The following is a 20702-nucleotide window of genomic DNA, read 5'->3' on the forward strand; positions in this document are numbered from 1 at the left end:
CAACCCACAAACATGTGAGCCAAGTAACCTACCACTTATACATCTTTCCTATTGAAGTATGTAAATACTTCATTGTCAATAAATGCATCAACACCTTGTTTTGGCTGAACAAACTTTGAGGCAACAACAAATTTTATTTTTCTAAAACTTGGTAGCTTTACTTTGTAATGTCCTTTCTTATAATTAAATGTTTAATAGATGATTATTTGAGATAAGATCATAATATTTACCAAACCCATATCCACATGAACTATTCCTTCTACTTTTACACATTCCTCTAATAAAGTGCTACTACTATATCTTTAAACCCACTATGTAGAGGTGTTGCAAACTTTTTGACTCCATCTGTAAGTTTTATCTGAGATTTTCCCATTTGACCACAAAAAGCATTTAGTCTTTATAAAAGGATTCCTTAGAGAGATTCTTTTCAGATATATAGGCTTTTTAGTAATCTTTTTATTCGATTGCAGAAAAAGAGTTGTAAGTAGAGGAACATAGTGCCCTACATAGCTCTCCCATGTGATGTAAAAATCTACATCTTTGAACTCTAAGAATTTCTTATACCAATTCAAAATGAAATCCGTATTGTTTGTGACATCAGTATTAAAATTTTCAAAGTCCTTAGTGTTATTTGAATATGAGAAACCCACTCCAATTGGGCTCTCAACATAGAACTAATTTTATTTATTTATTCCAAGAGTACTTATTGTCCTCCAAAATGCAATACTTAGGTTTGAAATGATCATGCTCCACAAATGCTCAATACTAGTGATGAACATCTAGACCCTCTAGTTAGCCATAAAGCTAATGGCCTTGATGTGGGTGTAGCATTATCAGCTTCCACAAAATAATAAAATAGGACTTTGTCTGCACTAATGGTGACATATCCATCATTTTATTTGAACCCTACATAAGTTTTCCTTGGCAACCTCTTCACAAGATCAGATTTTGGAGCTCCCATCGCACCTAAACCAATCAATAGAATAATATCTAGTTGAAAGAATAAAAGACTTCTATCATTTTAAAGCTTGGAATCCATCTCAAAAAGCATACCCAACTTATTGGAGTGATTAATTTATAATTATTTATTTTTATGTATATTAGTCTATTAAGATATTGAAATTCAGAATTATATCTACTAATATCAAATCAATATGCATTCTTTGACATTTTTCTGTTTAATATTAAAATTAAGTGTTCTTCTTGATTCAAAAATCTTGAAATGAACTCATGGGAATGTCTTTAATACTTCAACTTAACAAAAACATGCAGAAACAAGTTACATGGTCTAATAGCTAGTTTCCTCAAATCCCAACAGTAAAAGAATAGATAACTATGGAGATAGAGAAGTATGTGCTAGATTCCATTAGACGCTGGAATGATGGACAAGTTGTTTACATCAAAGATGAATCCAAAAAGGTAAGCAATGAATATAATACAAATGCATAGGAACAAATACATTCATATTTGCTATAACATTTTTGGTTTTGACAATTAACATTGATTTTGGAATAGATAGCTCTTCAGGTGTTCTTAAAGGCTCTAATGAGTCTTAAACCTAGAAAAGATTTGGAATATCTAAAATAGGAATATGTTTAACATCCTTGTGCTTCACCTCTATGAACATCACTTAGATCCAATGAGTTTTAAGCATTCCATTTATTCTCCTAAGAGATGGATTCATGTTGAATCACTACTCATGAAACATGGTTCAATGAGTTTGACTTTGTTACCCAAAAATTTTACAACTTTAATTATATTAATTAATTGGAAAGAGAGAGATTAGTCCTCAAGTAAAACCAAACTCTCTCTTTCCCTGTACTTTTCTCTCTCCATGTACTAAAACTTGTAGAGAGAAGTTCGGGGTTTGAGTTTGGGTTTCATTCCCCTCATTCACAATTTTCTCTCTCCACGTACCAAAACTTGTAGAGAGAAGTACGGGTTTGGGTTTGGGTTTTCTCATTCACAATCTTCTCTCTCCGTGTACTAAAGTAATCTCTCTCACCATACTCCAACTTGTTAACCTAATCCTAACCCGAACCTCCCAACCCAAACTTCAACTTGAAAGCAACTGTCGGCTGGAAATAAAGTTCACAAATGTTTGGAGTAATTCAGATGTATTGTTTCATTGGAGGTCAATTAGAAAGCAATACCAAGTTAGAGCAACACAAACTATGGTTTTAAGATGCTAAACTATTTTGATATGCTACTTCATAAATACATGTTAATTAGTCATCCAACTGAAGTCAAGATCTGGGGCTTTGACAGGCATGATCGAGCATGTGAGTCAATTGGAGTTAATCCATAGACAATATAGCTTTGTGTATTGCAAATAGACATCAGACCAAGCACGTGATTTTTTTGAAGGAATGACAAACTTGAAAGACACCAGGAAATATAAGTGATAACAGTGCATTATTTGAAATGCATATTGTTCAGACATCCGTGCAAGTCAAGACATGCGGTTTAACAAATAAGTTAGCATCGTGAGTTACTTGAAGGAATAACCAACCTGAGGAGAGTGGAAAATTTTAAATGATAATGGTGTATTGTCTGGGATACTTATTACTTAGCCAACCCACACAAGTCCAAGCATATGTACTACTTGATTAAATATTCCCAAGTTCATAGAAACTGCAGGTATGACTAGTCACGTGAGTCATCTCATTAAGGTCCTCTTTATCAATATGTATCTTTGGTAAGCATGACCAGACACATGAGTTTTTGTTTGAAGTAAGAGCAAATACAAAACATGTGCGCTATTCCATTCAAACTGGTCTTAAGCAATGTAGCAGCCAGAATGGTGGTCAGCCAGTAGATGATTTGTTTAATAAATTGTCTTTCCACTTCTCCACTCACCATAGCTAATGAGAGCATGCAAATTGTGTGAAGAAATAACAAACGAAGGAACATGAAAACCATAGACCATATAGGAAGCAATGTGAAGTTTTGTATGGAGCGACATGTGGGGTTTAATAGTTGCATGATGAATATTCTCCAACCATTGTTCACTGTGGTATTAAACTACAAAATATGCTTCTTTCTGATAACTTGAAGGAATCGCGTTGCAAACTTGGAGATAGCCTGACTAGTGAGTGATGCATCTGCCATTATCTCAACCTTGAGATGATCCTTCGGTCACATTGCACCTTTGTATGAAATGAGGGAAGAGTTGTAGTTAAAGGATACTTCAATTTGATGTGTGATGACAGCAAGAAGTCATTAACCTTCCCCATTCTTCATTGTTATCACTCCAAGCTAATACAGCCAACCCAATCTTTCGCTCTCCTAGATGGAATCACAACCACACATATAAATGATTTGATTTGTAATATGTAAGATGGCAATGCGTAGATGGTTTTTCAAACATTGATTATATCTTTATATTATTATTATATTCAGAAAAGCCAGCTGGAGATTCAATCCAAATACATTTCAAATATGAGGCTTCGAGATGCGCCTAACTGTTTGATGGAATGCCAAGTCTAAGTACACCCACATTCATCAAACAGAGCTACTTAATTGTTTGACTAAATTCCTCTGTTGCATATGAGACATGTGTATTGTCTAGAAAAAGTGAAACAAATGGCATTGATAAGGGATTGAAAAATATCTCGTGAATACTCCAAATAAATGTTGGATTCTTCACGTGAAGTAAAGATTTTTTTTATGATTGCCTAAAGAAAATACAACACTGAGTTTGATACAAAGCAAAGTGATTATTGACTCCACATTCTAGCTAGGATAGTACTTGATAGGTGATACTATGAGGTATAAATTTCAAGGTAAAGAGCCTCCTTTGATACTAAAAAGCACACTTCCTAAAATATCTGACACAAAGATGGGGCATATAGAAGTTGCAGACTTCTGGAAAATGATGAGCAAAGAAGATAAATCACCCTTGGCACATCGAATCCTGGAAAGTGGTCTAGCCCATGTAGGAGGACACCCACTTGTACTTCAATGTTCGAAATTCATTTTAGAATGTATCAAGGCATATGATCAGAATTCTTGAGACATTAAGATTGCAGGAGGTAACGTTGTGGCAAGGTTAGTCCCAGTATCAATATCCATCACGTTCAGATTGCTAGTAAGAGAGGAGTTCACAAAAATTTCTAAAGAAGGTGCCCAAGGTTATTTCCATTACAATAAGAAAATATGTCTCAATGTCATTGCTAGAAGTTGGCTTGATCAACCCAGATGAGAGTCGCAGTTGCCAAGAATGTTACGTAGGAATATCTTTAATGAAGACATTTTGGATATGATAGTTCTTCTCAATAGAGTGGTGGGAAATTAGACGGCTGAAGATTTTTAGGATTGGGCATTTTTGTATATTAATACCATCACCACTGGAAAACAATTTATAGATTGGGGAGAAATGATTAGCGATGCCCTCCATCACCAATTGATAGGATTCAATGCAGATCAAGGGTTTTACATGTCCTCATATCTAATGTACACAATTGCAAGTATGAAGTCATGACCCAGTTTAAATCCTTATGGGGAGTATAGCTTAACCACACAAATTTATAACTATTACCCCCAGTTGCAATTAAAATAGAGCAATGCACACTTCCACAGGGTGAATGATGCTTTTTCTATGCTCACTACCAGGGAGCTACAAGGAGATATAGGACTTTGAATTTCTCCTAAAGCAGCCAGTCTCATTAGTATTTATGGTAGCTTCTTCATATAGTACCCCCAATTCACTTACATCCGCATCGGAGGTTTTCAAGATTGTCCTCTCATGTTGCCTCGCTTCGTAGATGACAAGTTGGTACTTTCAGAAGTTTGCAGGAAAATTGGTCAGGTAAACAAAAAGTGCAGGAACAAAAGATCAATCCCTTTCCCAATTGGCATTGGACATTACAGTTGTCTATCTTCTTCGGATGCTCAAAATATTGAGAGATCCATGGTGAACATAACTTTACACTCTTTCTATGGTCACTTTCCATTTGATGGCAGTGGGTATGTTAAAAATAACTTGGCACTTGGACTAGGCTATCTTCATTTCCCTACAATGGAAGATTATTGGGAAAACTATGAGAATGATTTCGAAGTAAGAAAAAGGGATTGGATGAGATTTACAGTACAACAAATTATTGATTACAAAATGGGATGGGATGTGATGGGCATAACAGAGGACGGGTCAAACTTGATTGATCCTTACTTCTTTGAGCGGATATAATTATTAGAATTGCCATACATTAATTGGTCTCTGCCAGAATTGAAAGACCTCGAGGAAAGGACTTTCTTTGTGATTCAATGAACTAAAACTTGGATAAAGAATAAAGACAAAGAAGTCACTACTACTAAATCAACAGGAAGAAGTAGTGTAAATAATAATAATATTTATCAAGAAGGAACATCAGTTTCAGCCATTTCGTCTTCTATCCCTACATCCTTGAGCTCTTTACATAGCACACAAGGGGGAGATGATGGTGAAGATCCAAATAAACTAGTTGATCTAGTTTCAGCATGTGAGCTCAATGCAATCACCAGGAAGAAGAGATCAAAACCCAAGGAGAAGACTTTAAAGCCAATTCAACAAATGATAGATGAATCTTCTGAGATGAATACTTTACCATCATTTGTAGATGAGATGATTCAATCCATAGCATCTCCTGCACACTCATTGTCTCCCAAAAGCACAGAAGCAATCCAAGAGGAGCCAATTGTAGAAAATGTGCATAACCTAAACTTATCATCTATAGTCTTACAGGTTCCTTTAGTAATCAACCCATCTGCTAGTATTTCAAGATCTTGGTTACAACAAAGTTTAGAGAGAAAGAAGAAAAGGATGATTCAATTGGAGACACCCAATCTAGATGTTGTAGTTGACTTAATGCATAGAGGTACAAAGATAAAGAAAACTAAAATGGATTCCAAACTAGTAGTGAACCCTAGTTCAGGTAATTCATCTGTTGAAACTGCACAACCAGTCACAGAGAAGGACATAAATGAGGCAAATTAATTTGATATTAGCATCACTAAAGTGGATCTAGGTTGGACTACCCGTGAAGGGAAAGAACATAATTTTCAAGTGTCAGTTGCTATCCTAATAGAACAATCAAGGAGAGATAAGCGAGTTAAGAATCAACTCAAGTGTCAAGTCTGAGCTCTTTCTTCATGCATCTGATTGATGGTTGATGACTCCTTTCTAGATCCTAGTTCATCCACAGAAAGTACAGAAGATTCGAAGAAGATGTTTGATGAAAAAACCATTCAAAACATAGGAGAACACCAAACTTATGGTAAGATGGTGAAAGCGCGGGTAAAAAGCATGAAAGAACAAGCATCAAGCTTATTTTAAGATGTTTAGGTTACATTTACCAAAGTAGATCATATACAACAAAGCATTCAAAAAGAACTAACAACTCTCAAGGAACAACAAACATTTTGGAGAGAAATTGATGCCAATTTAGTAGAGATTAAAGGCATGGAAAGCAATATAGTTAAATCACTAAAGTTAATCAGCACTAGAGAAGAAGAGAAATTTGATATATGGTTGGAAAACATTAGATGGAAGAATGATAGTATGAATGAACAATTAGGTGAAGGAGAACAATTCTTAAACTCACGAAAGTTACTGAAAAAGAAGGGAATATACCGATGATCATAGAAGGTATTCCTATTAGTGAACACACTCTAAATCCAGACATATCTTCCATTTTGGAATGCATAGAGACAAAAATCAGCACCAAACTTGATAGTAAACAAAGTTCAGATGCTAGTGTTATGACGAGATTGAGTAGTCTCTCAATAGCATTGGACTCTTGTACTCAAAACTTGCCAAGTTGTGTCACAGAATTGGATGAAATTAGAAAGAGACATGAGCTATGTAAGCTGAAAATGCAGATTTTAATCATCATTAAAAAAAAAAATTGGCTCAGGTCATCAAATCATTTAGAGCGTACAAGGCAAACTTGAGTCAGTTCCTAGCAGCACCTACAAATCAAGGAATGAGTTCAGGGAATATCAGTGGTCACAGTTAAAAGTTAGAAGTATTTTTGTCTAAAGTTGGACCTTAGAATTTTATTTATGTATTTTGTAAAAAGGTCAACTTTAAAATTAACTCTGGTTTTGGTTTTTCTAACTGTAGTTAAGTTTTTAAGGTTAGAGTTGGTTACGAACCATCTTCAAGTAGTCCAAACTCTAACTTTTTGAGTAGTTATGAACCCAAAAAGTTGGTTAATCTAGATTGGCTATAAATTCCTGAAAATCAATGTAATAAGGGACTTTTTTGGACTTGGAAAGAGGGAACACTTATACTCTGATAACAAAGAAATTTTTGGAAAGTGTGTAAAATTGTTATTTTTTTGTAATCAGTTATTTCTTACTTTCTTGGTGCAAAGAAATAAAGGAAGAACATTTGGCGTTCTCTTTCTAAAGGGTTTGAATTGTTGAGGTGTTGATTCATTTATGAGTATTTTCATGGTATGGTGTGAGTATTTGTGAATGATTGAATTACCAATGTGTTGATTAAAGTTCTCAAGCGTAGTCCTTGATTGCTCTCATTAGTAGTTTACATCATTTTTATGAAAACGTTGAAAGCGTGTGGTGCATTCGCTATCAATGGTTTTCCTTTCTATTTTCTAAGTTCTACTTATCTTTATTGAAAAATCACATATTTTATCTTAGGAGGGAGCTGCCCCTATAAACGCAGAGGAAGGCCCGATATCAAAGGCCTATCCAACTGTTGGAGACATCAATTTGCCACCTACTCCATTGGGCCAAATCGTATATTTTTAAGTGACAAATCTGTTTACCAACAGACTTAAAATCCTGATAGCAATATTACAATTTGACTTGCAGTGGAAATTATTTCCTACAACAAATAGCTTTTTAGGTCCTGTGTCTTAATCCTCATGATGAATTTGAACGAGCAGATTTGATGACTGTCTCAATTATTTCATTGTGTTTTGTTTCATTATGATTCTAATTTGCCAATCATTTATATTCTGTAATGCTAAATATATAACCTAATATTAATATCCTATCAAATTATCTTTCGTATTTGCAATTGGAGTAATATTATTCGTCAAAAACCGATCAATGCGAATATGATCAAGAAAGCCCAAACCTTGCATTTATGATAAATTTCCAGTAGAAAACTTGGGCATGATGGGTACTTTGTCAATAATAAAGGGGTTGGTGAACATGTTCAAAATGAGGGCTTCCTCACATGCGCTAATAATGGAGTTATTATGATTTTTTCTACTGAGAAGATGTTTGAAATACTTGAGCGTAATCTGATAATAGCTGATGGTTGGAGATATAATTTCCTAATGCTCATATGAAAATGACTAAGGGTTGACACCATAGGGCTTTAGTTGCTAGGAGATCATTAAAGTGAGATTTCTTTGTCATTGGATAGAATGAGACGAAGGTATGCAGAAAAATAATAAAGCAGATCATACAAAATAGAGCATAAAACCCAAGCATACAGGAAAAAAAAAGTGTATACTATAATGGATTGCTGCACCAATTATTATGGTATTAAACTTAATACATACTACAAATACAGACTGACACAGAGCTCTGCGGGAATTTCTTGATCTGTTCAGATATGATGAATCAATTATTACAATAGCCTCTATTTTATAGTAATTGAAGGTGGTTCATAAACTTGTAGTGCGCAGCAAGTCAAAAATCAAATTGGCTGCATATTTTATTAGATATCTAACACATAGCTATTGAAAAGAATCTTGCCAACTTTTTGCATAAATAAATAATTTAGGTATGTAGGTAGACTAATATGTCCTAATTCTGACTTGTGGTAGACAATATCTCCTACTTATCAATTGATGAGCTTAAGGGGATGTGTACTGAACAGTTCATGTAAGGTACAATACTTTCTGAAGGTTTTATAAATGAGGTTTCAAGCAGTACGGGCTTAACCATGGAGGAAAACCCATAGTTAATCGTGTTCAACATAGAGTAGTACTCGGATAACTGACCTCCAAGGAATTTCCTGTGCTTCACCTCTGCAAGAATCATGTAGGTGCAACGAGTGCTTAGTTTTCCATTCATTCTCATGAGAGATGGGTTCTTGTGAACCAAAACTCATGAATCATGGCTTGATAAGTTTGACTCAAAAAGCTACACGGTTGAATCCGCACCACATTTATCAGTGTTTTGTATGCATGCTATCATGTAGGCACAATGATGGGGCAAATATTTTATCAGTATGAATCAAGATTATCATGACTGACCTTCCAAAGAGTTATTGCATATTTAGCGTTTTTGTAAAATTTACTACCACTCAAACTTATTCATGAACCCTACTCAATCTCTCTGTAGAAAATTATAAAACTAACATGAGAAATGGACTATATACCAACATGAAGCAATCTTAAAAAAATACCCTGAACATTAAAAATAGGCACTTATTTTGGTTCACCGTAAAAGAAAATGACATTAGGGACCAGGTCTATATGAACCTTTGCTGTCCAGCTTAAAGGATCATATGCTAAGTAAGAATCTAATGCCTGAATAAGTGTTGCAAGGATAGCTCTCTTTTATATAGAGGTCATTATGTCCACTTTGATTTCATTTCTAATGCACCTTCTATGAAAACTATTTTGATTTTTTCAAGGTTAAAACAAAGTTCTGGAAAAATACATTTCTTGAGCGTTCTCTTTAACATTTTTTAGGTAATTGTATTTTGATATATTATTCAATGCCATAACGCATCTTTGAATACCCTATACATGATTTGAAATACTTAAGGTGTCATTCTCTATTATCCATGCCATCTCTTTCTCATTATTTAATCCACAAATTTTTTAAAAATAAATTTGAAGAAGAAAAGTTGTCTTAATGAAAATATTTGAATTGTCAATCAACTAATAAAATACTGTTAAATATGCGTCCGGAGTGCTGCATTGGTAAATTGGTAAATTATAACCTATATCTAGTGTTCAAATCACCCAATCCCATCAACTTCACGATTCTTCTTCCCTCACTACTTTTGAGGGATTTAAAGGCTTATGGAACACTTGATTGTTCATCACTATTGCCCACCATGAAAAAACAGGTGATTTGTTGTTTCTACTATTAGTTTTCATCCCTTCAAATTATTACATTTTTCTTCAATCTCATGTTTCTCGTGCTGTGATTTTTTTTTTCACTTACATGCCCTGCATATGGCCTGCCAATTACATTTACTTTGAAAACCTGATCAACAAATCCATTTTTTTGCATCTATATCAAATAGCCCACATTCGTTATATACTCTTCCTCATTTTGCATGTATATCACCCAAAGCATTTCCAACTGTAATTTTTGAAAATGTTTCTTCTATTTCGCTTTGGATGAATAACTATACATTGTTCGAAAGCCTCCCTTTTGGCATAGACAGGGAATAAAAAAACAAGGTTTGAGGAAATTGGTTTTGTGTTTATTGCGTTCTGTGCGATTCTGATGCCGAGCACACAGCAGAAGGGAAATGTAAATGATAAAGATTTCTAATATACTCAGTTTATAACAATACAGAGAATCAGAAACAGAGAATTATTACTGTGAAAATGAAGAAATCACAAGATATGAACCGGAAACGTAAATCTTCTTTTTTTTTCTTCCATTTCAAATTACATTCTCCATTCATCCATTCTCATTCATTCCTCTTACTCTGCCCTACTCTACCCTCCTACTGCTTCCTTTCATCGAATGACAGAATATAATAAAGATTTCCCCAAAACTAATTTTCAACTACCCACAACCGACTCACTCTAATTCCTCTAACGGTTCATGATCGAAGAGTAAACATATTACTAATGCATTTATTAAATCAAAATACTAATGTCTCCCCAACCAATTACATCCATATTGATTTTGAAAAAATTATAATGCATGTAATGTCCGGAGTCTATGAATTGTTTTGAATCTTGTGATGCTCCTGCATCAGATTCCTTCTCTCAAAGGCCTGCAAAATAACTCATGCCTGGCTTGTACATATCTTGCCATGATGGCATTTCAACACACCTCTGTAAACAAATATGCCAATTATCTATCCCTCTACATTTCACACGCTTAAAAACCAATGTCTCCAGAATAATAATATCTATCAAAAATCCTATTTCATTATGTATTCATGGATATCTGTATGCTGCACGAAGAAAATGTTGAAAATGTGGAATTTGGCTGTACAACTGCTTATCACATTTGTCCGAAGGTTCTAAGGCATTTCAACACATCATTACGTAAGAGATATCAGATAGCCACAGTTCATAGACATTAGTAATTTCTTCTTAGATTCCCACGTATGATTTGGTCGGCATCAACAATTCATGATCTATTGTCAAGATGAAAGAGTTCATAGACATTAGTAATTTCTTCTTAGATTCCCCCGTATGATTTGGTCGGCATCAACAATTCATGATCTATTGTCAAGATGAAAGAGATTTAGAAGAAAATGATGATAGATGATAGAGTATGATGTTAAAAAGAACATCTTACAAAATCCAATCCTAAAGCAATGCTATAATATAATTTCATATAAATGTTATGACTTTTTCATAAATATCATTCTTGTGAAGCACTGTGCTAAAGGATTCAATGTCTAGTCTATGCTTTCCCATTTTGTGAACATGTCTATTAGCACAGTTGTAACTACAACATCCAAGTAAATTTTTCAATGAATCATGCTATTCCTTAATGGATATGCCCAAAACCAGTTCCAAAACTCACACAAACCTTTGACATGAAGGCATGGTAGATTCATTCTATTTTTTCCACCAAGTTTTTCCTTTCACGTACTTTGCAAAAAAATTTAAATCTTCACAAGTTTCCTCCAAGAAGAACTCCATTGGTTTATTTTTCTCAAACATTCCAAAAGAGTTCATTCCAATTGAATTTATAAACTACTTGATAAAATTTTGTAATACATAAATCTCCAAAACAAAGAAGAAATTTTAGTCTAAAACTTTTCCATGACATGCTCAAAGAAGCTGTATATATCCTTATAAACTGGTTTCTTCTAGCTTGAATAGATTTCAACTAGATTAGGTAAACCGTAAAACTCAAGGCCAGAACTTGTAGCATCAATATTTTTCATATACAAAGTCAAGTTCATGAATTCAATTTGATGAGTGACTTTGTTGGCCCAGACTGAGAAACAAGATGAAAATATGTAGAAAGTGAAAACCATTTATTATTTGATGTGCTACTCAATCAGAACAATACAAGAAATTTATAAAAGAGACGGCAATAATAGTTACAAACTGTTATACAAAACTGCCGAAACTAAAAACAAACTATACAAAAGAAAATCTAATCTAATATTTAGAGTTAAGAAACTTGAAGATCAATATTAACATCCCCCCCTTAATCTGAAGGGATTAAACCAAGCATTCCTCTAAACTTTTCAAACTTTTTTCTGCCCAATGCCTTAAGTAAAAATATCTGCTGGCTGATCTGAAGTGGGACAATATTTCAACTGTATACTACCATCTTTTACATGATGCCGAATCAAATGATAATTCGTGTTGATATGCTTAGTGCGATCATGAAAGATTGGATTTTTAGCCATTTTGATAGTAGATTGATTGTCAATGAGGAGTGGTGTTGAGGAAATCTGTGGTGTTTTCAAGTCTTCAAGAATCCATCTAAGCCATAAAATTTCCTGAGTTGCTTCAGATGCTGCAATATATTCAACTTCAAAAGAAGAGACAGCTGAGACTGATTGTTTTTTAGATTTCTAGGAAATTGCACCAGACCCAAGGTGCATTAAAAAATCAGTAGTAGATTTACCATTTGTTGAGTCACTTGCATAATCTGAATCTGAATATCCAATGAAAGAAAACTCTTTTGTTCTAGAGTATTTCAGCCCATAATGTTGTGTGCCTTTCAAATATCGAAGAATTCTTTTAGCAGCTAACCAATGAGCTTGGTGGGGTTGTTGCATAAACCTTGAAAGAACTCCAACAGCAAAAGCAATATCTGGACGAGTGGTTGTTGCATAGATCAAACTGCCAACAAGTTTCTTATACAAAGTTGCATCAACCAATGCTGAGGAGTCATCTAATGTGAGTTTGATATTTTGCTCCATGGGAGTACTAAGTGGTTTGCAATCAGCCATGCCAAACTTTTGCAAAAGATCACCAATGTATTTTTGCTGGGTAATAAAAATAGAATAAGGTTTTTGAATCATCTCAATATCTAAATAGTAATGAAGGTGACCTAAATCAGTCATATCAAAACCCTACTTCAATTGTTGTTTCACATCTTGAATAGTAGTTTCATCACTACCGGTGATAAATAAGTCATCCACATAAACAACAAGATAGATAACAATGTTATCAGCCTTTTTAACAAAAAGTGTTGCATCATCAAACTCAAAATGCTGGAAATCCAACTTCAACAGATGCTAGTAAGTTTTTCATACCAAGCTCGAGGAGCTTATTTCAAACCATATAAAGATTTGTTGAGCTTGCATACCTGATGTTCTTTCCCATTATTGACATACCCTTTAGGTTGAGTCATATAGACAATTTCTTTGAGATCACCATTTAAGAATGCAATCTTGACGTCCATTTGGTGAATTTTCCACTCATTTTGAGCTACAAGACTTAACAAAGCACGGATGGTGGTCCATTTTTTTGTAGGTGCAAATGTTTCAAAAAAATATATTCCCTCTTTTTGAGAATATCCTTTTGCAACAAGTCGAGCTTTATGTTTTTCAAGGGTGCCATCTGCTTTATATTTATTTCTAAAAATCCACTTGCAACCAATAGGTTTACAACCAAGTGGTGGATCAATCAACTCCCATGTGCCATTCTTTATTAAGGCAACATATTCATTCTGCATAGCCTGCCTCCAAACTTCACTGTCTTTAGCTTCAATATAGGAACTTGGTTCAAAGTCACTTGCAAGATTGAGTTCATCAATAGACTCTATATTATCTACAACATTGGATTGAGCTACTAGCCTTGCTTTGTAAGAACTTCTTGTACCTATTTTTTCTATTTCATCAGGCCTTAAGTCTTTTAGAGTTTGTTGGAGTTGTTTTTCCTACTTATGAGAAGATTTTGGTTGCACAAAAAAAGTTGTAGTAGTTTCCAAAGGTTTTTAGTAGTTTCCAAAGAATTGGAGATTTCAGGCTCATTGGTTGATGAAGTTTCTTCTTGTTCATTCATAGATGGATCAGCTTGATTTTGAGGTACAAATGCAACATGTGAATCCATTAAAGGTGAGGCTAAATAAGTTGGGTCCCCCCAGAATGTATAATCTCACAGAAACTTTCTTTCCAAGGAGAAAATTTTGATAGTTCTTCTAGATGTTGACATTCAATATCTTCAACATTTTTAGAAGCTTCACAAAATGCTACATCACATGTAATGATGAATTTTTTATTAGCTTCATCATACAACCTATAGGCTTTAGAGGATTCAGAATATCCAAGAAAGATGCATTTAATACTATGATGTTGCAACTTATTTCTTTTGTGTTTAGGAATTAAAGCATAGCAAGTGGACCCAAAAATTCTAAGATGTTGAATAGAAGGAGGATATCCAAACCAAACCTCATATGGAATTGCCTAGTGAAGTTCTGATGATGGAGACTTATTACGAAGATAAACTGTAGTTCTTGCTACTTCAGCCCAAAAATATAACTTGATTCCTTTAATGTATAACATTGCTCTAATCATATTCATGATGGTTCTATTCATTCGTTCAACAACTCCATTTTGTTGAGGAGTACCTGGTACAATGAGATGATGTTGAATCCCATGTTGACATAGATAATCTTTGAAAATGAGAGAAGTAAATTCTCCACCATTGTCTATTCATAGAGTACCAATTTTACATTGAGCCTGATTTTCAATCATAACATGAAATCTTTTAAAAGTTTCAAAAGCTTCTGATTTTTGCTGCAAGAAATAAATCCAAGTCATACGACTATAATCATCAATAAACAACATAAAATATTTAAATCCTCCCACATAAGTTATTGGTAAAGGCCCACATAAATCTGAATGGATAAGCTGTAATTTTCTCTATGCCCTCCAATTGGATCGAGGGAAAGAATTTCTATGTTGCTTGGCAAGAATGCATGCTTCACACTTTTCAACACATTTAGGCAAAATAGGTAAGCCATCAACACCATTCTTTTTCATGATATGAATTTTATCATAACATATATGACCTAATCTTGCATGCCATAGCATAGTAGTAGATATATTACCTTCCTCTGTAAGATAAGAAATTTTTTTAGAAAGAGCAGGAGTGCCATTTAATTTTAAAAATCTTCCATCCTCACTTCCAATCAACACAATTTGATTATTATATTTCTTTCGTACAACAACCTGAATATCTTTTAATAGAATAGAGTAACCTTGTTGGTGAATCAATACAAGAGATAGTAAATTGCGTTGTAACTGAGGAATATATAAAACATCATGAAGCACAAAATTTGGAAGATTAGGCAACTTAAATCGAATAGTTCCTTTTCCAACAGGTTTGAGACTTGATTTATCAGCTAAGTAAATGCGACCACGATCACTTTTATTAAATTCCTCAAAGTAATCATGTCTAAATGTCATGTGTTGTGTGGCTCCAGTATCTAAAATCCAAGTATCATACCATGAGGAAGCAGATGCACATTCTAAAACAGTAAGGACATATTGATCACCATCACTATCACAAGAAAATTGAGTTGTACTTGAAATTTTATCATTATTATAAACTTTGGTTTTATCTTTTTGCTTAAAAGAGTTTCATTTAAAATTTTCTATCTTTTGCCAAAAGAGTTTGCATTCATGTGCTTCGTGACTACCTTTTTTACCACATCTTTTACAATATAAAATTTGTCTATCATTCTGATTATCAATTTTCTTCCATTGACTTCTACCTTTTCCTCTATCATTATGATCACCTCTTGAAGCTATTTTATTTATAGGATTTTCTTGATAAGCAAGACAAACATTTTCATTTGGATTATCTATTTTCCTTCCAAATGCTTTCTCACGCTCTGCTAACTTTTCAACCAATAGATCAAAAGTAATGGTTTTTAATTGATTGCTTGCCTAAAGAGACTCTAGATATGTGGAATGTGTTGGAAGAAGTGCTTTGATAAAAGCTATGAGATAAATATCAACTTTCCCACCTGTAGCATCAACATCTTGTTTTATAGCTCTAATTTCTAAAGCTAGACTCATAACATCACCACTTTTCAATTCAAGATTGAATAGTTTTAACTGCAATTAAATAAATTCGAACTCTGAATGAGAATCAAATAATTTTTTCAATTTATCAAGGGCATCCCAGGCAAGTGTGCATCCTTGTATATGTCAATACACTTCTCCATTAACAAAAGCTCTTATCAAAGCTAAAGCTTTTGAATTTTTATATATCCATATTTCTTTTTCTTTAGCATCAATTGGCTCTACAAGTTGAGTATTTTCATCACATATTTTGAACCATAAATCATTAAATATGAGTGTATTTTCCACCTTTCTATGCCATTCCATCCAGTTATCTTTTCCAGATAATGTTTCCCCAATTAATGAAACAATAGATTGCATTGTGAATACAGAAAGAAACACAATTTGCACAGATTGTAAATGATTGCTGAAATTTTCTTGCCAAAATTTAGCAATGTAATCAAGTTGTAAAAACTTTCTCAAAATTAAATCAATTGCACCTGAATCCACTTTCTTTTATTTTGCTTCTTCAAAAACACTCCAATCTTCAGAAGCTTTGCGCATAAATTAATTCCAATGCTCTGATACCACTATTGGCCCAAACTGAGAAACAAGATGAAAATATGTAGAAAGTGGAAACCATTTATTATTTGATGTGCTACTCAATCAAAACAATACAAGAGATTTATAAAAGAGACGGCAATAACAGTTACAAACTGTTATACAAAACTGCCGAAACTAAAAACAAACTATACAAAAGAAAACCTAATCTAATATTTAGAATTAAGAAACCTGAAGATTAATATTAATAGACTTAACATCATGTATTGATTAAGTTGCCATTTCAGATTCCGGTTCAAAATTCATTCAATTTTTTAGAGTAGGATCCAAATTTATTTTGGGTTTATTTGTACAATAATGTATGAATACACACACTATGCTAATATTAAAGAAACATAAAAAAATAAACCACCATATATATTGACATTTTAGTCTTTATTGTCTTGTATATATTGATGTTCTAATATGTTTTGAATGTTTCAAATATATGGAGTATACATGTGTATACCTTGCCTCATTACCCTATTACCTTAAACTCACCCTTAGTCCACTTAGAAATACAATGTCCAAATGCTAAATCTGTCTATTTTGGCATAATCTAATACGTAGTTAGCAGCCAATGAGGTCACACAAAAAATATTTGACACTTCTCCTAAACTATGCCCAAAGCCATGTGTTGTTACACTATTTTGTTGTCATATCCATGTCATGATCTGATATATAGAAAACAATTTTGACACTGATAACATTTTTATATTTTCTTCAAGTACTATATCTTGTATTGCTTTATAAGAACTTAAGTTAAATCAGTCACAGAAGGCTAAACTTGGGATGGATTAAAATCAGTCCAAATTATAGCCTTCCTATCATGTGGTTAGGATGACATTTATATAAAAGTATCCAAGTTAGATCCTATAACATGTATTTATTCCTAGATGTGAAGTTGCACTAGAATATAGAAAATACGCTTTATATAACTTTTAGTTTGATGAAGGAATTACAACAGTGCTAAGGCCCCTTAAAAGAATTCAATTATATTTCTAAAATTCTTCATTGATAAATCCCTTGTGTGTTTTCTTCCATTCCTGACTCAGGCAAAGAATCTTGAAGTTACGGTTAAGCGGATGGTGAAAACTTCGCCATTTTATTTGGGGGTATCACAAAAATACAAGGTGTTGGATGTCATGCACTTCTGCACATCAATTTGGTAATATTACAGCGACAATTTGTTCTATTATTGTGATGCGGAGCATCTTTGAGCTTCTCAAAACTTCATCCAAATCTACATTTCTTTAATATCCATCTATCTAATTTTTACTAATTAGAGGCGCATTACACATGCTCTCTACAAACCATTTCATTCAAATAACCAAAATCATACCTTCCTTTAGTCAAATTGCATTCTTCTAACACAAGTAATACACACTCAGTTAAAAGTTTATTATCCTCTTTATGGTTAGATTCCATAAATTAAAAAAATCTACCTTTAAAATCAGAAATTCAAAGTATAGTCTTAGGTCAAAACATTTCAATCTTTGCATCATGCATCTGTTCCAATCATGTATATCTTCATCCAACTTAGAAAAATCTGATTTATAATTTCAAATGGATGCCATTTTCAGCCTACATAATAAATATAAAAACTTGTATCATAACCTCTTGAAAAATGGTTTTTCATGCACTTAAATTAGAGTGGTCTCTTCATGTTTGAATGATCTTCTGCTCTCTTCTAATATCCTACGAATTGGAAATTTGAAAATATTTAAAAGAAAGAAATAATGTATGTATAAAATCAATCCAATATTTTTATTTTTATTGGTCACCAAAGTCATTAGTAAAACCAAAAATTTCCAATATAAATCTGCTATAAACTTCTTAAGCCAAACTGATACCATGAGATACTAAAACATTAGATTATAGCAAGACCAAAAATCTGCACTATTATGGAATATGAGAATAAAGAATGACTTGACGAGAAATTCAAAAGTCTAATAAAAATCAGACTTTTATAAACCAAAATCTTCTCAAAGTAAATGGACGCTTTCTTGTCCAAAACTCTATTTTGAACCTTGCATGCATACAAATTGAAATCAGCTTTGGAAAGCTATGAATAATTGTTGGAATAGACCAAGTCCATGGCGTTCTCTTATTATAACTGAAACTGTAGTTAACTCCACCATGTGTGTGCATGATTGAATATGTCTTCACACACATGGCAAGGTTGTTGAGTAAAGTGTTAGTGCTGTCACATTACAACATCCACATGTACACTATAGACTCTTCGTTTATAGCTGGAAGTCTTCTATTTACAGAGGCTATCTAATCTGCATTATTGTGTAGCCAGATTAATAAAATACTTCTATTATCTGTTGTCACCACTTTCATTCTCAATTCTATATTTTAATATGGTATTAGAGCATCATTGACCCTTGGGCTGTGGCACATTTTTTTGTGTGAATTCTTTTCAGCACAGGCTATAATCTGATTGAGGAGCATCAAAGAGACGTCTGGGTGTTTGGAAAGTCAAGATGGATAGTGGAATAGATTGTTTTGTTTTTTGAAGTTGCCTAAAGGAGAATAAAAAGTGCCTAGTAAAAGATTACTCAAGAGAAGGGAAGTCTATAATTTCTTCTCCATCTAATGTGCTTTTAGGAAATGAAACAATATGGCTAGAATTATTCAGGTCAGTAGTTTTCTTCAATTTTGTTGGAGGTAAAATTATCTATTTCAGAGAATAGGTCATAGAGTTTGGTGTGATATTGTTGAGATGGTAATCATTTCCAATAATCTTACATTTGAATTCTTAAAGGAATAGATGAGGAAATCTGAAATTGTCACTGTATTTGTGAAATGTGGTAAAAATGCTATGTTAATTCAAAGAAAGTGTTATTTGTGGATTAATTGCAATGGAGAAGCAAGGTAAAAGAGAGTTAAAGGAAAATGCAAATTTAATTTTTGAGATAGAAATTTTACAAGAAGAATTAATAAATGTGAAGAAAAAAAATGGAGACTTAATTTGTGAGAAGAATTTTTTGCAAGAACTGACACAATTAAGAAATGAAATGAATATAGAAAAATGCAACTTTTTATATCAAATTAATGACTATACAGAAGCAAATGGAGAACTAGAGAAAAAATTAAAATTGCTGGATAATGTTAAGAAAAGGAATGATGAATTAGAGGAGAAAATTAAGAAAGTAAAAGAAGAGAATTACTTGTTAAAGGATGACTTAGAGGAGAAAATGAAGAAAGCAACAGAAGAAAATGACTTGTTAAAGGATGAACTAAACCAATCCATCATTAAAAGGATTGGGAAAACATGAACACGGAATCACTGAGTTTATTGAGCCAATAATGAGATCAAAGTATGAAGGACTAGGATATATGATAGATGAAAGAAATGATTATATGGAATCAATCAAATTTGTTCAATGTAAACAATATATGCAATGTTCAAACTGTAACATGAAAGGAGACATGAAAGACAAGTGTTGGGATCTACATCCATGCAGTCTTTGTGGATTAAAGAGTCATTGTAAAAAGACATAATGTCGGGACCCATCCTAGTTGATTGTACTTTGCATTTTTTAGAAAGTGATTATTTGGATTTCATAATTTCTCCCACTGAAAGAATCTTCAGTGGTAGAAATTAAGGGAGGGTGTTGGAATAGACAAAATTATTGGAATAGATCAAGTCCATGTCGTTCTCCTATTACAACTGAAACTGCAGTTAACTCCACCATATGTGTGCATGATTGAATATGTCTTCACGTGTTAGTGCTATCACATTACGCCATCCACATGTACATTCTAGACTCTTTGTTTGTAGCTAGAAGTCCTCTATTTATAAAGACTATCTAATCTATATTATTGTGCAGCCAGATTAATAAAAGACTTCTATTATCTGCTGTCACCACTTTCCTTTTTAGTTCTATATTTTAATAATAATTAACAGAAATAACCAATTTTTGCTGCAGTTCTAGACTTAATGCAGTCA

The 20702-nt window shown here is 33.2% G+C and overlaps 1 pseudogene; it reads right to left on the minus strand.

The window, feature by feature from the left end:
• Window positions 1-311: 311 nt before the first annotated feature.
• LOC149535484 (serine carboxypeptidase-like 45) lies at window positions 312-13536 on the minus strand (annotated as a pseudogene).
• Between the last annotated feature and the right edge of the window lie 7166 nt (window positions 13537-20702).

This window comes from Cupressus sempervirens, chromosome 10 (assembly GCF_028749045.1).
Source record: "Cupressus sempervirens isolate cs-2001-9-10 chromosome 10, ASM2874904v1, whole genome shotgun sequence".
Classification (NCBI taxonomy): Eukaryota; Viridiplantae; Streptophyta; class Pinopsida; order Cupressales; family Cupressaceae; genus Cupressus; species Cupressus sempervirens.